Source organism: Corvus cornix, chromosome 1 (assembly GCF_000738735.6).
Source record: "Corvus cornix cornix isolate S_Up_H32 chromosome 1, ASM73873v5, whole genome shotgun sequence".
Taxonomy (NCBI): Eukaryota; Metazoa; Chordata; class Aves; order Passeriformes; family Corvidae; genus Corvus; species Corvus cornix.
The window spans coordinates 13,964,774-13,980,239 of record NC_046332.1 but is presented as its reverse complement, the minus strand read 5'-3'; positions in this window follow the sequence as shown (position 1 = coordinate 13,980,239).

Here is a 15,466-nt window from a genome sequence, read left to right as displayed (position 1 = left end):
GTTATGGGTCGAGAAGGTGAGGAATTCATGGTTTTTTAACTTCCTCCGGAATGTGGGCACATGGATAAACAGCTATCACACACTGAGCACATGTTTTTGGGGTTACGTTAACAATGGTACCTTCTGTGAGGAAATGACACCAGGGGAAGTTTTCTCCCAACCCCTCAACCAGTTCTTTGGGCCCACCCCATCAATTTTCGAAGGGTTTAAATTCCCTCTGAATACTAACCATCTGCTGCTGATAGGCCTACTCTATTTAGCATTCAAGGATAAGTTGAGATTGGCTTGGATATCTACCCGGACACCAGCCCCAGAGACTAGAGATCCTGCCCCAGAACCTGACATGGCCCCAGAGAGTAGAGTTCCTACCCCAGAGCCTGATCCTGCCCCAGAGCCTGACACGGCCCCAGACACTAGAGATCCTACCCCAGACCCTGACACGGCCCCAGACACTAGAGATCCTACCCCAGAGCCAGAGCCTGCCACAGCCCCAGACTCTAGAGATCCCGCCCCACAGACTGATACCGCCCAACAGTCCACCTCAGAAATGGACTACCCAAACTGGGTGGGGGTACTGGCAAAAAGAATGCAGGAGTATCATCATAGAATGCAGTGGAAGACACTCGAGCAAGGGATCCAACAGCTAAGAGAGGTGGCAATATTAGAGGTACTCTTTGGGAGGGATGGACAGCATGATAATGACCCCGATAAGGTCAGGTGCACAGGACAGATGATGTGGAACCTGGCAAGGCTAGGGCCATCGCAATACACCACCTTCATTGCAACGATTGATGCTGACAATACCCGAGAAACAGTGGGCTCTGTTGCCAACAAGCTCAGGCATTATGACAGCATGATCAATGGCCCGCTGAAAGCTCATGTCTCTGCTGTGGTCCAGGACCTCAAAGAGGAGATGAAGGAGATGAGGGAGGAGATGAGGGAGGAGATGAGGGAGGAGATGAGGAGGGTCAGTGTGGCACCAGTGCGAGTCACAGGCCCCCAAGTCAGAGCCCGTCGTCCTCCTGCTAGAGAGAGAGGGTACACCCCACAGCTGAGCTGTGGTTTTTCCTGTGTGAGCATGGGGAAGACATGAGAAGGTGGGATGGGAAACCCACCTCTGCCCTGGCAGCGCGGGTGCGTGAACTCAAGGAGGGAGGCACTAACCGAGGGGGTTCCGCTAAGGTGAAGGTAGCCTCAGCCTCCCGTGACCGAGCTGCCAGGCATTACAGAAGGGAGGATGATATGTCGGATCCCCCTTGAAGGTACCTCGAGCATGTACGCCCAGGGAAAGAATGATAACCAGGGCTAGAGGGCCCTGCCTCTAGCCAGGAAGAGGCACGGGAGAACCAAGTTTCTGGACGGTGTGGATCCGATGGCCTGGCACATCAGAGCCACAAAAATATGATGCATTGGTTGATACTGGGGCACAGTGTACTTTAATGCCATCGGGACATGTGGGGGGCAGAACCTGTATCCATCGCTGGGGTGACCGGGGATCACAGCAGTTGACCCTTTTGGAAGCTGAGGTGAGCCTGACTGGGAAGGAGTGGCAAAAGCATCCGATTGTGACCGGCCCAGAGGCCCCGTGTATTCTGGGCATAGACTTCCTCCGGAATGGCTATTACAAAGACCCAAAAGGACTCAGGTGGGCATTTGGGATTGCTGCTGTGGAGGCAGAGGGCATTAGGCAATTGAACACCCTGCCTGGACTATCTGAGAATCCTTCTGCAGTTGGGCTTCTGAAAGTGGAAGAGCAACGAGTGCCAATTGCCACCTCGACAGTGCACCGCCGGCAGTATCGGACAAATCGAGATGCTGTGATCCCCATCCACAAGATGATCCGCGAGCTGGAGAGTCAAGGGGTGGTCAGCAAGACCCACTCACCCTTCAACAGCCCCATCTGGCCTGTGCGCAAGTCTGACGGGGAATGGAGATTGACTGTGGACTATCGTGCCCTGAATGAAGTGACTCCACCGTTGAGCGCTGCCGTGCCAGACATGTTGGAGCTCCAGTACGAGCTGGAGTCCAAAGCAGCAAAGTGGTACGCCACTATTGACATTGCCAATGCATTCTTCTCCATTCCTCTGGCAGCAGAGTGCAGGCCTCAGTTTGCCTTCACCTGGAGGGGCGTGCAGTACACCTGGAACCGACTGCCCCAGGGGTGGAAGCACAGTCCCACCATCTGTCATGGACTGATCCAGACTGCACTGGAAAAGGGTGAGGCTCCAGAACATCTGCAGTACATTGATGACATCATTGTGTGGGGGAACACCGCAACCGAAGTGTTTGAGAAAGGAGAGAGAATAATTCAAATTCTCCTGCAAGCTGGTTTTGCCATCAAGAAGAGCAAGATCAAGGGACCTGCCCAAGAGATCCAGTTCCTGGGAGTAAAGTGGCAAGATGGACGACGTCAGATTCCCACTGAGGTCATCAATAAGATCACAGCAATGTCTCCGCCGACCAACAAGAAGGAAACACAAGCTTTCCTAGGTGCTATAGGTTTCTGGAGGATGCACATTCCCGAGTACAGCCAGATCGTGAGCCCTCTCTACCTGGTAACCCGCAAGAAGAATGATTTCCACTGGGGCCCTGAACAGCAGCAAGCCTTCGCCCAGATTAAACAGGAAATTGCTCACGCCGTAGCCCTTGGCCCAGTCAGGACAGGACCAGAGGTGAAGAACGTGCTCTACTCTGCAGCCGGGAACAATGGTCTGTCCTGGAGCCTCTGGCAGAAGGTGCCTGGTGAGACTCGGGGCCGACCACTGGGATTCTGGAGCCGAAGCTACAGAGGGTCTGAAGCCAACTACACTCCCACAGAGAAGGAAATCCTGGCAGCTTATGAAGGAGTCCAGGCTGCCTCAGAAGTAATCGGCACAGAGGCACAACTCCTCCTGGCACCCCGACTACCGGTGCTGGGGTGGATGTTCAAAGGAAAGGTTCCCTCCACGCATCACGCCACCGACGCTACTTGGAGCAAATGGATTGCCCTCACCACGCAGCGCGCCCGAATTGGAAACCCAAGTCGCCCTGGGATCTTGGAAATAATTACAAACTGGCCGGAAGGTGAGACTTTTGGGTTATCTTCTGAAGAAGAAGAGGAGCAGGTGACACGTGCCGAAGAAGCCCCACCATATAACGAGCTACCAGAGAGTGAAAGACAATACGCCCTCTTCACTGATGGTTCCTGCCGAATTGTAGGCGCTAGCCGGAAATGGAAAGCCGCTGTATGGAGCCCCACACGACAAGTTGCACAGGCTACTGAAGGAGAAGGTGGATCGAGCCAATTTGCTGAGCTCAAAGCTGTCCAATTAGCTCTGGACATAGCTGAAAGAGAGAAGTGGCCAAAGCTCTACCTCTACACTGATTCATGGATGGTAGCCAATGCTCTGTGGGGTTGGCTGGAAAGGTGGAATAAGGCAAACTGGCAGCGCAGAGGAAAACCAATCTGGGCTGCTGAAGAGTGGAAAGACATTGCCACTCGGGTAGAGAAGCTATCCGTGAAGGTCCGTCATGTAGATGCTCACATCCCCAAGAGCCGGGCTAATGAAGAACATCGTAACAACAAACAGGTAGATCAAGCTGCGAAAATAGAGGTGTCCCAGATAGACTTGGATTGGCAACATAAAGGAGAACTGTTCCTAGCTCGATGGGCCCATGATGCCTCAGGTCATCAGGGCAGAGATGCCACCTATAAGTGGGCACGAGACCGAGGGGTGGATCTAACCATGGACAGTATCTCCCAGGTTATCCATGATTGTGAGACATGCGCTGCGATCAAGCAGGCCAAGCGGGTGAAGCCTCTGTGGTATGGTGGGCGATGGTCCAAATACAAGTATGGGGAGGCCTGGCAGATTGATTACATCACACTGCCTCAAACCCGCCAAGGCAAGCGCTATGTGCTCACAATGGTAGAAGCCACCACTGGATGGCTGGAGACCTACCCTGTGCCTCACGCTACTGCCCGGAACACCATCCTGGGCCTGGAAAAGCAAGTCCTTTGGAGGCATGGCACCCCTGAGAGAATCGAGTCTGACAATGGGACTCATTTCAAGAACAGCCTTATAAACACCTGGGCTAGAGAACATGGCATAGAGTGGGTGTACCACATCCCTTACTATGCACCAGCAGCTGGGAAGGTTGAGCGGTGTAATGGACTGCTTAAAACCACCTTGAAGGCACTGGGTGGGGGGACTTTCAAAAACTGGGAGATGCATTTAGCAAGAGCCACCTGGTTAGTTAACACTCGAGGTTCCACCAGCCGAGCAGGCCCTGCCCAATCTGAACCCCTACAAACAACAGACGGGGATAAGGTTCCAGTGGTGCACATGAGAGGTATGCTTGGAAAAACTGTTTGGGTAAAGTCTGCCTTGAGCAAAGACAAACCCATCCGTGGGGTTGTTTTTGCTCAGGGACCAGGTTGCACCTGGTGGGTGATGCAAAAGGATGGAGAGACCCGATGCCTACCTCAAGGGGACCTTGTTTTAGGGTGAACTACCCATGGCTCTGTACTTGTATCAGTATCAGCATGTATATTTGTATATAATTTGGGTAATGCATAGATTTATATGGTTAAAAAAGTTAAGTTTCATGTAACATGTTAGTATGGGAAAAAATTCGGGGTGGATAATGTTGGGGTTTTAGTTTAGTCTTAGTTTTTTTTCCTGTTAAAGGAATTTTCTCCCATATGCATGTTGCTAGGGGACAAATAGCTGTACTTAAGAAAGACAAAAAGGGGAGTGGGGCGGGCCTGGCTACTCCTTTGTCTACACCTGGGTGTGGGGTCAGTTCGCTCTGAGCGTCCAGAGAGAGAAGCTGCAGAGAAAGGAGCTGCTGCTTCTTTCTTTTTGGCCGTTCTTTCTTCCTGCTGGAAACAACGCCGGGACCCCAAAAGCCGCTTTCCCTGCCCTGCTGGAGACCGAGCTGTGGCTGCCCTGCTCCGCTGCTGCTTCGAGCTTTCGCTACGCTGTAGCCCTGCTCGCCCTGCCTGCCTGGGCCTCCGTGGGGTTCTCCCATCTGGATACATCTCGTCTGCCACCCGGGATTTGCGTTCGTCCCTGCCGTTCCAGCCTGCTGCTCCTGAGAGCCCGGGATCAACTGCCCAGGGGTTTGTGAAGCCTTTGTCCCATCCCTTCCTGGGATCCCAACCATCGCACCTGCCCTGCTCACCGGGAGCCGCCAGCGCCCCTGCCGGCTGCGAGCAGAACTGCACCCGAGGGGAAATAGCCTGACAGCCGAGAAGGCTGGCACTGGGTTTGTGATTGTTTGCTGTTACTGCCAGAGTTATTGCTGTTTGTTTGACTGGTTATATACATATATATATAGAGTAAAGAACTGTTATTCCTATTTCCCACATCTTTGCCTAAAGGCCCTTGATTTCAAAATATAGTAACTTGGAGGGAAAAGGGGTTATATCTGCCACTTCAAGGGGGGCCTCTGCCTTCCTTAGCAGACACCTGTCTTTCAAAACCGAGACACCAGTGGAAAAATAAATTTCGTCCTGAATCCTTTGTCAAAGAGAGGTGAAGTAATTTTCCAGTAAAGGTCCCTACTGTACCCTGGGTAAATAGAGTCTAAATAGGTAATCTGGTGTCAACATGTCTATTTTAGGTGACTATAAACTGAAATGGCTGTAATGTAACTGGTAATGTTAAAGATATACTGAGAAAAATTAATTGAAGGAAAAAAACTACATTTAGTTAAAAAATGTAATTTTCAGTCAATAAAGCAAATACAAGAGAAAGATTTTGGAGTTGCAGAATTATTGACCTGTGAGAGATCATCAAATCTGTCTAGGGCATGATAACTTAGATGGTTAATCTTATTGCCAGGGTCATTTTCTACTTTGTTGTTAAGATTTCTATGGGTAAAGATGTGTAAATACTATATTTACAGCTCTTTCTTTCAGAAAAAGTTTAATTTTTTAGACATCTGTAAGATGTAGACATTATGTTAATTCTCATTTCTTTTGTAGTCATTTCTTTTGACCAGAACGTCTAATGAAGGACTTATTTAATTGGTGATCAACCACTCTTTTTTCTTACTTTTGCGATATCTTAGCTTGAAGCTTGGCATGCAGTGTCAGAGACTGAAAATAGTTCATGCTTCAAACATCGATATAAGTTTTTTCTCATTATAAAGAAGCTACAACCAAAGATGCCTCCCTGAATGGTGGGACTTTGAACTGGAAGTCAAACTGCTGATTAGATAAAGGAAAACCCGTTGTTCAATCATGCCTGGTTGAGTTTGGGGTGGGGGGAGAGCGCAGCTCACAGAAGCCAGGTTTACACAGACCACCCCAACCAATCGAGGTGGGGGGAGGGGGAGGGAGGAGGTTTCAGGTTCACGGAGTAACCTCTGGTCAGAGGCACTGAACAGCCATCCTCCATTACATAAACCGGCCCGGCTGTGGAACTCCCAACCCCACAGGCCACAGCCACGGCACTTTCACGCGAGAGGCTTTGCAGCACAGGACTGTGCGTGATGCAACAGATCCAGAGTCGGCAGTGAGAGACTGCCCCCCTCCCCCAGGGGGACATGCCTGGACATTGCTACCTGGCTCGAGGGTATATAAACCCATCCGATTCTGTGCTTTCTGGGGGACCTTCACCACCAAGAACACCAGCTGGAGAGGATCAGCGGAACATGGTGGGGATCCACGGAGTGGTGATATTTCCCTTATTCTGTCCCTGTCACTCTTTCTGTCCCCCGCCAACTATTTTCTACTTCTCTCTCTCTCTCTAATATTTACCATCAAATAAAACCCATACTAGTGTCACTGGCATATGGTCTCGTTTGCACCTTAATTCGGGCAGAGGCATTTCTAAGAACCTTAAAAAGGAATTGTAACAGTGTTCTAATACACAGACTCCCAGGAGCTTTCTTCTGGTACCCAGTGTCCGCAGAGCACAGGGGAAGAGGGGAAAAAGGGTGCTTGTGTGTTGGGGAGGTTTGGTAAGAAAGTTTCACAGGTATGTAGGCTTGGCAGAAAGATCTGTGAATGTAGAAACTGGGGATGAGGTAGAAATGGAAGCAAGTTTTGATATCAAGTAAAAGATGTTTTGCTCAAACAGTGATCGATGAGTAACTGAGAAGGCAAAGGTTGGAGATGAGTTGGAAGGAGATTTTTAGGAGTAGGACAAAGGTATGTGACTACAAACAAAGACATGTTTTTCACCAAGTAAATAAGTCTCAAGAAGAGCATAAGTAAATAGAAAACATGTCTTTACCAAAAAGAGAGATATGGCAGGCAAAAAAGAAATGTTGAAGTAGGAAGAAAAAGAGAGATCTGAGAATTTTCCATTGTAAGCTTAAATTGTAACTTACTTACTCTTGTGATTGGATAATAATGACTATAATATGGTGATGGTAGTAGTTATGATAGGCTATAGGCAAATGTAAAGGAATTGTGTATGGTGTTTATTGGTTGTTATGTATTAAAATACTCTGCAAAGAAAAGTATATAATGCTTTGTAACTTGAACAGAAAGCGTCTTCAGGTATGCCTACAGCTGGAGCTGGCAGCTGTAGGGCTGGCTCTGGATACCCACTCCCTGAAATGCTGTAACTTCACCTATGCAATAAACAGCTTTCAAGGGAGCCGCCTGAAGTCCAGACATCCTTCGTGAAACTTTCTCCTATACTTGTGCTCAGCAAGTTGCCTGGGCGTGCAGTGTGGAAGGGGAAATGGCCAGAAGCCCCCGGCCTTTGGTGGTTCTGCTGAAGCCTTAACGCTGCCGACAGAGCGGCTGGGCAGGGGCCGGAGCTGCGGGGACGGCTGCAAGACCGGTGCCTGGAGGTGGCCGCAACTCCTGTCCCGGGCAGGAACCACCGTCTGTGTCCTCCTGCCCGTGCGTTGCTGGCTGGACTGCTGAGGGCTCCGAGGTGCCTCTCGATCCGGCCCCTCTGGAGCTCCGTTGGGGCTGCGGCACTGCCGGGCCGGGCTGGGGGAGAGCCTGAGGGGCCGGGGTGGTGGGAAGGCCTGAGGAACCGGGTGTCAAAGGCCATAAGCAGCCCCCAGGCAGCCGCCTCGTTCCTGCCACCCGGCTGTTCCGGCACTTCCCCGATGCGCCTGTCTCCCAGGCCTGCGGCAGAAGCCCTCGAGGCCGGGCCTCAGCAGGAGGTGGGGAACACCCCAAGGTGCCCAGGCTGGGCCAGCTGGGGACAAGGAGGGCAGGGGGCCATGCCGGGGCACGGCCACTGGCCGCTGCCAATAAGCGGGCAGAGGGCAGCGGGCAGAGGCAGGGCTGGCGGCAGCGGGCAGAGGCAGGGCTGGCGGCCAGCCCGGGCCCCCGCGGCTGCCCAGGCCACGGTGCTGTGACCGAGGCCCCCCTGACACAGAGCTCGGGGCCCGCACAGCTGCTGCCTCCACGGGGAGGCCGGCGATGTCTCCTCGAGCAGGGCTGCCGAGTCGCTGCTGCCAAAGCGGCTCTGGACGCCGCAGAAACAGCACCAGAGCGTGCACAGGAACAGCAGCAGCCCGAACGCCTGCTCAACAAAGCATCCGCACCAGCCGGGATGCCAAACGGGGGGATACTGTGGGCACAACTGCACGTGGCTGGGCAAAAGGCTCCAGCAGAATTGGCCACAATGGCTTTCTCTTGCCTTGCCAGCCTCACAGCGACGCTCGGCAGCTTCGGCTGCAGCCCGTGCCCTTGACTGACTTCAGTGGCCGTGCTTGAGGGTGTTGTAAACGAGGCTGAGACTTTTTGGAAAGAAAAGCCAACTCCTTTATTTATTAACAACTGAGAGCGGGAACCCAGGATAAGCCCAGGCTCCGTGAGACAAGCCAGAGTAAACCAACACTCAAAAAAGGACAGTGCGACCCACTGGGTGCTCCCTCGGACCCCAAGTTCCGCAGGAGGACCCCCGGATAAAGTCCCAGGTCCGTTCTTATACCCTCTGTCACTTCACAACTGCTATATTTGGGATCCTTCTTCTGATTGGCTCACTTCCAGGGCTTCTATTGGTCTTTATCAACATGCACTTTTGTCCAATCATTTCCCGAGGGCGTTGAATGATTGGATAATCCTTTATCCAGTAGCGGTCCAAGATGTTGACATCACCTGCATGAGGTGATTTTCTAGTCCATCACGTCATCACGTCCCCAATTGCGTCTCCACCTGGTGCTCACACTCTGATATTACACCTGGGCAGTCTTGCAATATCCTCAGTTAACATGCCCGTTTGTTCAACTATCAACTCCCCTCTTTTATATCTCATCCAAACAGTAACAATCAACACCCAGAAACCGATTCATTTATTCCAAGGGCAGACTCGCCTTCCGCAGCCGCATTGGTGCCATCGTGAGAGAGAGACTCTGATGGGACACAAGCCCTGTGCTGCAGCTGCTGTCCCTCTCCTCCATGCAGGCCCCTTAAAGACACATGCATGAGCTTCCAAAGCAAGCTTTGACTTGCTTGGAGCAATGGAAGAAGCAGCCGGCACTGAAGAAAAGCAGGGAGCGGCGGCAGACGTCCGGGGGGGCAGGAAGCGCTTTGGTGTCTGCTGAGGAGACGGCCCAGTTCCCAAGCTCAGGCTTTGCTGCTAGAGGATCCTGCTTTGCTCTTGCTGGAGCTGGAGGCCATTCCCTACCAATGCATGGCCACTTGATCCATTGTTCCTGGATCAAGTCTGCTGGACCTGTGGCAACAAGTGTGTCCTGTGTCCCTGTGACAGCGGAAAAGGGCAGGACATGTCTGCTTCCAGCACCTGTCTTGGCTGCTCCTTCAGGGTGCTGGCACCATCATCAGAGACACCCAACGGCGTCTCCTCCCCGAGCTATCCCTATCCTCTGCGCTTCCCCAGGTGTCTCCCTTGACGTTCCCTGGGGAACCTCCCTGCTTGTGGCCATCCATTGCCGTGCTCAACAAGGACGCAGTTGTGTTTGGACGTGAGCTGCCACAGCCAGACATGCAGCAAGTGGAGCGTAGACTATCAGAGGCTGGGCCGATTCCTTTTTTTCCAGAATGCAAGAAAGACAGAAAGGCACAAGGAAACGTCACAGTGTCTCTCTAGAATCTCTTTGTCCTGTGAAACTCAGCAGCTGAAGCTGTTCTGGTGCTCCTGCTAATCTCCTCCATGAAAACATTCATTCCAGGAAGGAGCAATGTCGGGGTCTCCTCCCCCCGCCATGTAGCCCTGGGAGAGGGGCCCTGAGGGGACAGGCACGGGGTTTCCCTGCCCCTGGTCAGCCTCGTTCCCCGTTGGTTGTTTTGCGTTTCCCTGCGCGGGCAAGGACCCTTGGGTCCCGTGATTGTAAGAGTTCCTCGGCAGAGCTCCGGCCACGCGGCTGGAGAAATAACCATCTCTGAAACATCTACCAAGAATCTGTCCATATCTATTTCTTTTCCATGGGACTCCTGGTTTGATATGTCGTGTTACAGTATCCCCGCTGTAACAGAGCAACATCTCCTGTCACATTGCCCCTAGTCGCTCCAGCTGCTCCTGCCAACAGCCCCCTGCAGGAAGGAGCACAGACCCCAGTGCGCGTTGGCTTTGGCTGCCCATGGGCAGAGAAGCCCCCCGGGGCACAGGTCTCTGGGGCAGGAGACGGGCGCCAGTGCTGCCAGAGCTCGAGGGGTGGCAGGTCTGCTTCGGCAGGGACTCTGCCACACCTGCCGATTGCAGCGTTCCCCGGGGCCCAGGGGTCAGAGCAGCATTCGTGCCCTGGCCCACACGTTCCCTGTCTGTGTCACACCCCCGGGCTTAGGATGGCCACCGGCCGGGACGCGTCCCAAGGAGGCCGTGCCAGCTTCTGTGGAAGGCCCCGTGCCCTTCCCGCCGCGGCTGCGTCGGCAGCCGTGGGGGCTCCTGGTGCTGCCCCGAGCCCGCAGAGCAGGGGAGCGTTTGCTTATGGTTGGAGCCGTTGCTTAAGTTCCTGTCGGGCTGTCTTAGACACTCGGGGCAAGGGATTCCTTCCAAGCTGGGCCACTTGGGGCGGGCTGGGGGCGGCCCAGGGCAGGTGGCATTGTGTGCAAGGGCCCTTTGTGACACGGTGCAGCACGGTCACCGTGGGTGTCCCAGGGCCCTTTGTGACACGTGCTGCTGACATAGGTGCTGGCGGCGACGCGGCCACGCCACAGTGCTCGGAGCACGCGACGGGACAGGACGGGACAGAGCGGTGCCGCACAGCCCACTCGTTCCTTGCCGACCCGGAGCTTTTCCGAGGCGTTACTCCTGCAGTGCCCTCGAGGCCAGACTGCAGGACTTGGTGACTCGGAGCTTTTCTGAGGCGTCTCCCTTTCCTGCGGCCGCTGCCCTCGAGGACAGACCGTGGGATTTGGTGACCTGAATCATTTACGAGGAGTCTCCTGTCATTGTGGCGGAGCCCTCTGAGACCAGAGTGCAGGACTTGCTCTCCTGTAGCCTCCCTGAGGCTTCTCTGTCGCAGGTGCCTTCAAGGCACAACTGCACGACCTGCTGACCCGCAACCTTCCCAGGCATCTCTCCTGCAAGTAGCCATACATCTACTCAGTGTCATGGAGCAGAGGCCCCTGACCATGCCCAAGCAGGCCTTGGGGGAGGAAGAAGGCCCTGGAGCTGCCCCAGCACAGCAGCCTGCAGAGCTGGAGCAGTTCCAGCAGCCGCAGGAGGGTGAGTGGCAGAGCTGGGCCCAGGGCTGGTGCCTGCAGCCAGGTTGGCCACATCCCATCCCACCCCATCCCATCCCCTGGGAACATGCCCATGGACAGGAGGGAAGAGGGGCCGGGGCAGACCCCCCCGCAGCGGCCGTGCCCCATGCCCCGGCCCAGGCCCGGGCTGTGTTCTCCGGCCTCTCCCGCAGCCCCTCAGCTCTGGCTATGCTCGCTCTTTGCCAGATGCAGCTGTGGACCGGACACAAGAGCAGGGCCCCGCCCGTGGCCGCTTCCGCAGAACAGCGCAGGTACCTGCAGCCATCCCCACCCGGGCTGGGCCTGCTGTCGCTGCTCAGCCGAGCACCGCGCTGGCAGCACCCCATGGAACATCCCTCCCTTCTTTGCCCTTCTCCTGCAGATGATTTGCAAATTCATCAGGAGAATTCGGGAGGAAGAGAGCAGCGTCACGGGCACTGGGGTCAGAGCATACCCTCACATCTTCAAAACCAAGACCAGTGCCGCCCTGCTGGATATGCTTGTGGAGGAGGGCGTTTCCAGCCCAAAGCAAGTAAGCAGCCTGTGGCCAGGGCTGGAGCCCCCCAGGAATCGCTTGGCCACCCAAGCCACGCCCGCTGGTCACTTTAAGCCTTTGAGGCCATCACAGTGTGCTGGGAAGGGAAGCGCTTCTCTGCAGAAGCTGGGGACGTTAGTCCCTCTGGCAGCTTTCCAACTCTCCCTGTGCCTTCTCCAGGTGCCCGCCGTGGTGAGGTACATCCACCAGTGGCTCCTGTCCAATGAGTATCCTGAGTACAGACTGTCCAGGACCCTTCTGGATCTGACTGAGGCCTACCCCACTGATGTGGTGATGACTATCCTGCGTGTGGCCCCATCATGTGACAGGTATGGGGCCCACCTGCCCAGAGGGCCCAGGGCTCACCAGCCCCTCGCCCTGTGGAGCCCGTCCCAGGTGTCTGACAAACGCAGAGTTCCAGGGCCCTCTGGCTCCTCCATTTCCCAGCCCTGGCATGTCAGCCCCCAAGCCTGCTGCCATGCTCCCTCCCTGCCCCTCAGGGGCCCGTCCCCACAGCGGTGGGCTGCCTGGGTGCTGCCTGTGAGGGGCACTGGGCAGAGGCAGGGCTGGCAGCCAGCTCAGGTCCCCGCTGCTGCCCAGGCCACGGTGCTGTGGCCGAGATCCCCCCTGAGACGGAGCTCTGACCCCACAGAGCTGCCACGGCCATGTGGAAGACGCTCATGTGCTCAGTCAGGACTTCAAAGACAGTCATGCCGCTACTCCTCATGTGCTGGAGAGCTGGCCAGAGCACAGCACGCGCACCTCCGACGGGGACAACACAGACGTCTTTGCCCTGGCTGTGAGTTTCTGGAACCGGCCCTTGCTCGCCCCCGGGTCGCCACTCCAGCAGTTCTCCATCCTCCTTCCCCCACTGCATCTGCCTGCCTCAGGCGCTGGGCTGAAACCGGGGCTAGGGGCAGGTTCAGGGGCACCAGGCCCGGTGCTCCACCCTGCGTCTCCCCTGGCCTCTCCCTCCCACGCTCGGGCCCTGCCACATGGACACCTCGGCAGTGAGCGCTGTCTCGGCGTGGTCTGTCCTCTGCAGGCAACTCTGGTGATGTGGAAGATCCTCCAGGTGCCCTGTGTGCCACACGTAGTGACAGTCTATTTGCCCCGCCTCTTTGTGCATCTGCTCTTCCAAGTGTTCTTCAGCACAGTGGAGATGCCAGAGAAGGTCGAGAACTTGTGGAGAGCATGCCAGGAGCAACATGGCCTTGCCACCGACCCCAACAGGTGCTCCATGCCAGTCCTCCTGTCCCACCCATGTCCCCAGGGCAGGAGCCAGTGCCCCCAGCGTGACCTGGGCTTTGCTCTGCACACAGGTTTGCAGTGCAGACCCTGAAGGACCTGCTCTGCCGACTCTACTATGAGGACGTGGTGGTGGCCGTGGAACACAAGCGTGGCTGGGACACGCTGCTGAGTGCTTGACACCCACCACCACGCCAGTGGGTCTGCTGGCCAGGTGGGCCCCCTCCTCCCCAGCTGCCCTCTGGCATCTATGCCCTGTGTCCCAGGTGCCCCAACCAGTCCCCGTGTCAATGGGCCAGAGGGCCTTGGTCACCGAGGGATGGCCGCCGGCCAAGGACACTGGAAAAGGCCGGGAGAGAGGGTCCCCAAGAGCAGCCGCCTCCCAAAGACCCAGGTCCCCTTGCAGGTGGCGGGGAAAGACCAGACCTGTGTGAGTCTGTCCTGGCAGAGGTTGCCCCCCCGGCTCACGGTCTTGCTTCCTTTCTCCTCCTGCCAGGGAGATGTCCCGGGCCTCCAAACTCGTGCGTTTCCGGATCGTTTGCCACCTGTTCAGGCTGCTCAGCGGGGAGGAGCCACGCCGGGATCTGCCTGCCCTGGCGTTCCTTGTGGAGGTGAGCCCGATGGCCAGCGCAGCCTCACTGAGCTGCTTGCCAGCTCTCTGCCCTCTCGTAGCCGCAGCTGCCCGGGACGGTGCCCGCGCCCTGTGCTGCTGCCTGGGCCCAGCGCTGCACGCTCGCGGGCTCGTGCCGGCCGGCTCCCCCGTCACTCCCCTGTGCCTTTCAGGTCCTCTCAGATCCCCCTTTCCAGCGTTGGCTGGACTGGAGTAGATGCGGTGACAGCGTCCTGGAGATCATGTCCAAGAACCTGCGGAGCGAGTGCAGCGAGAGGCGTCGCCTGGCGCTCAGAGGCCTTGTGGTGCTCAGCAAGCATCCCTCGATGGTGAGAAGGGGGCAGCGGCTGAAGCTGCGCTGGCAGCGTGGGGCTGGGGAACGCAGTCGCTTGGGCTTGGCTGGGCTTTGGGCACTGAGGCAGCTGCTTCCAGCTCTCCTGCCTCCCGGTTCAGCTGCCCGAGTGCTTCAGGACAGGGCTTGGCCTCTGGGCCCTGCGCCTGCAGGGTAGGGGTTCACAGCCTTGTGTTCCGCACAGACCAAAGGAATGTGGAGCCTGACCGAAAGCCTCGTGGAGCTCCTGCAGGAAGACGACAGCGACGTGGTTGGGATGACCGTCGCCATCCTCAGCTACTTGTTCCTGTACAGTGGTGCCCCGATACCCAGCCCCATCGCCCTGCAGCTGGCTGAGCCTCTTGTGCCACTCTTTGACAACGTAAGGCTCTGTGCCCCCAGCCCCGGCCACTGGGTGCTGTCCGGACACTTTGTGCCCTGTGGATTTTCAGGCCTGTGCCCAGGTGGGCCTGGAGCAGCCGATGCTGAGGTCCTTCCTTCTTCCTTTTATACAGGATGATAGCCAGGTGCAGATGTGCTCCATGTATGTCTTCCAAGAGATGATGGCTTTATTAACGGCAAAGGGAAAAAAGGCCCTGAAGTCACATGTGCGCCAGAGCCTGCTCCCACTCTCCTTCCACTGCCATGACGAGGACTGGCACGTGGCCAATGTGAGGACTCCTGGGCTGCCGGGGTTCCCCTGGGAGGGGGCTCGGCCACCTCCTGCCCTGGCGCCGCATGAGCTGCAGCATCCTCCTGGCCTCGGCACAAGGACATGGGTCCTGTGCCCTGGGCTGTGGTGCCATCTCCCGCTCTCTGCTGCTCTCCAGGCCTCCCGGGAAACGCTGCGTTGTGCGGCCAGCTTCCTGAAAAGGAGAGATCTCGAACGCATGCTGGACGTGGATCAGACATGGAGGTTCGGCGAGGGCCTGGTAAGGACGGCCTGGAAGCCCAAGTCGCAGCCTGGAGAAGCCCCCTGACTGCGGTGCTCCGTGTGTGGGGCTGGCAGCTGTGCCCCCCGCCCAGTGCTGCAGCCAGGGGCTCCAGCCTGCGCCCCACACGCTGCTCCCATCCCTGGGCCGCGCGGGCTCTTCTCCAGGCTCCTGTGGCCCCGAGCCGGGTGCCCACGGAGCG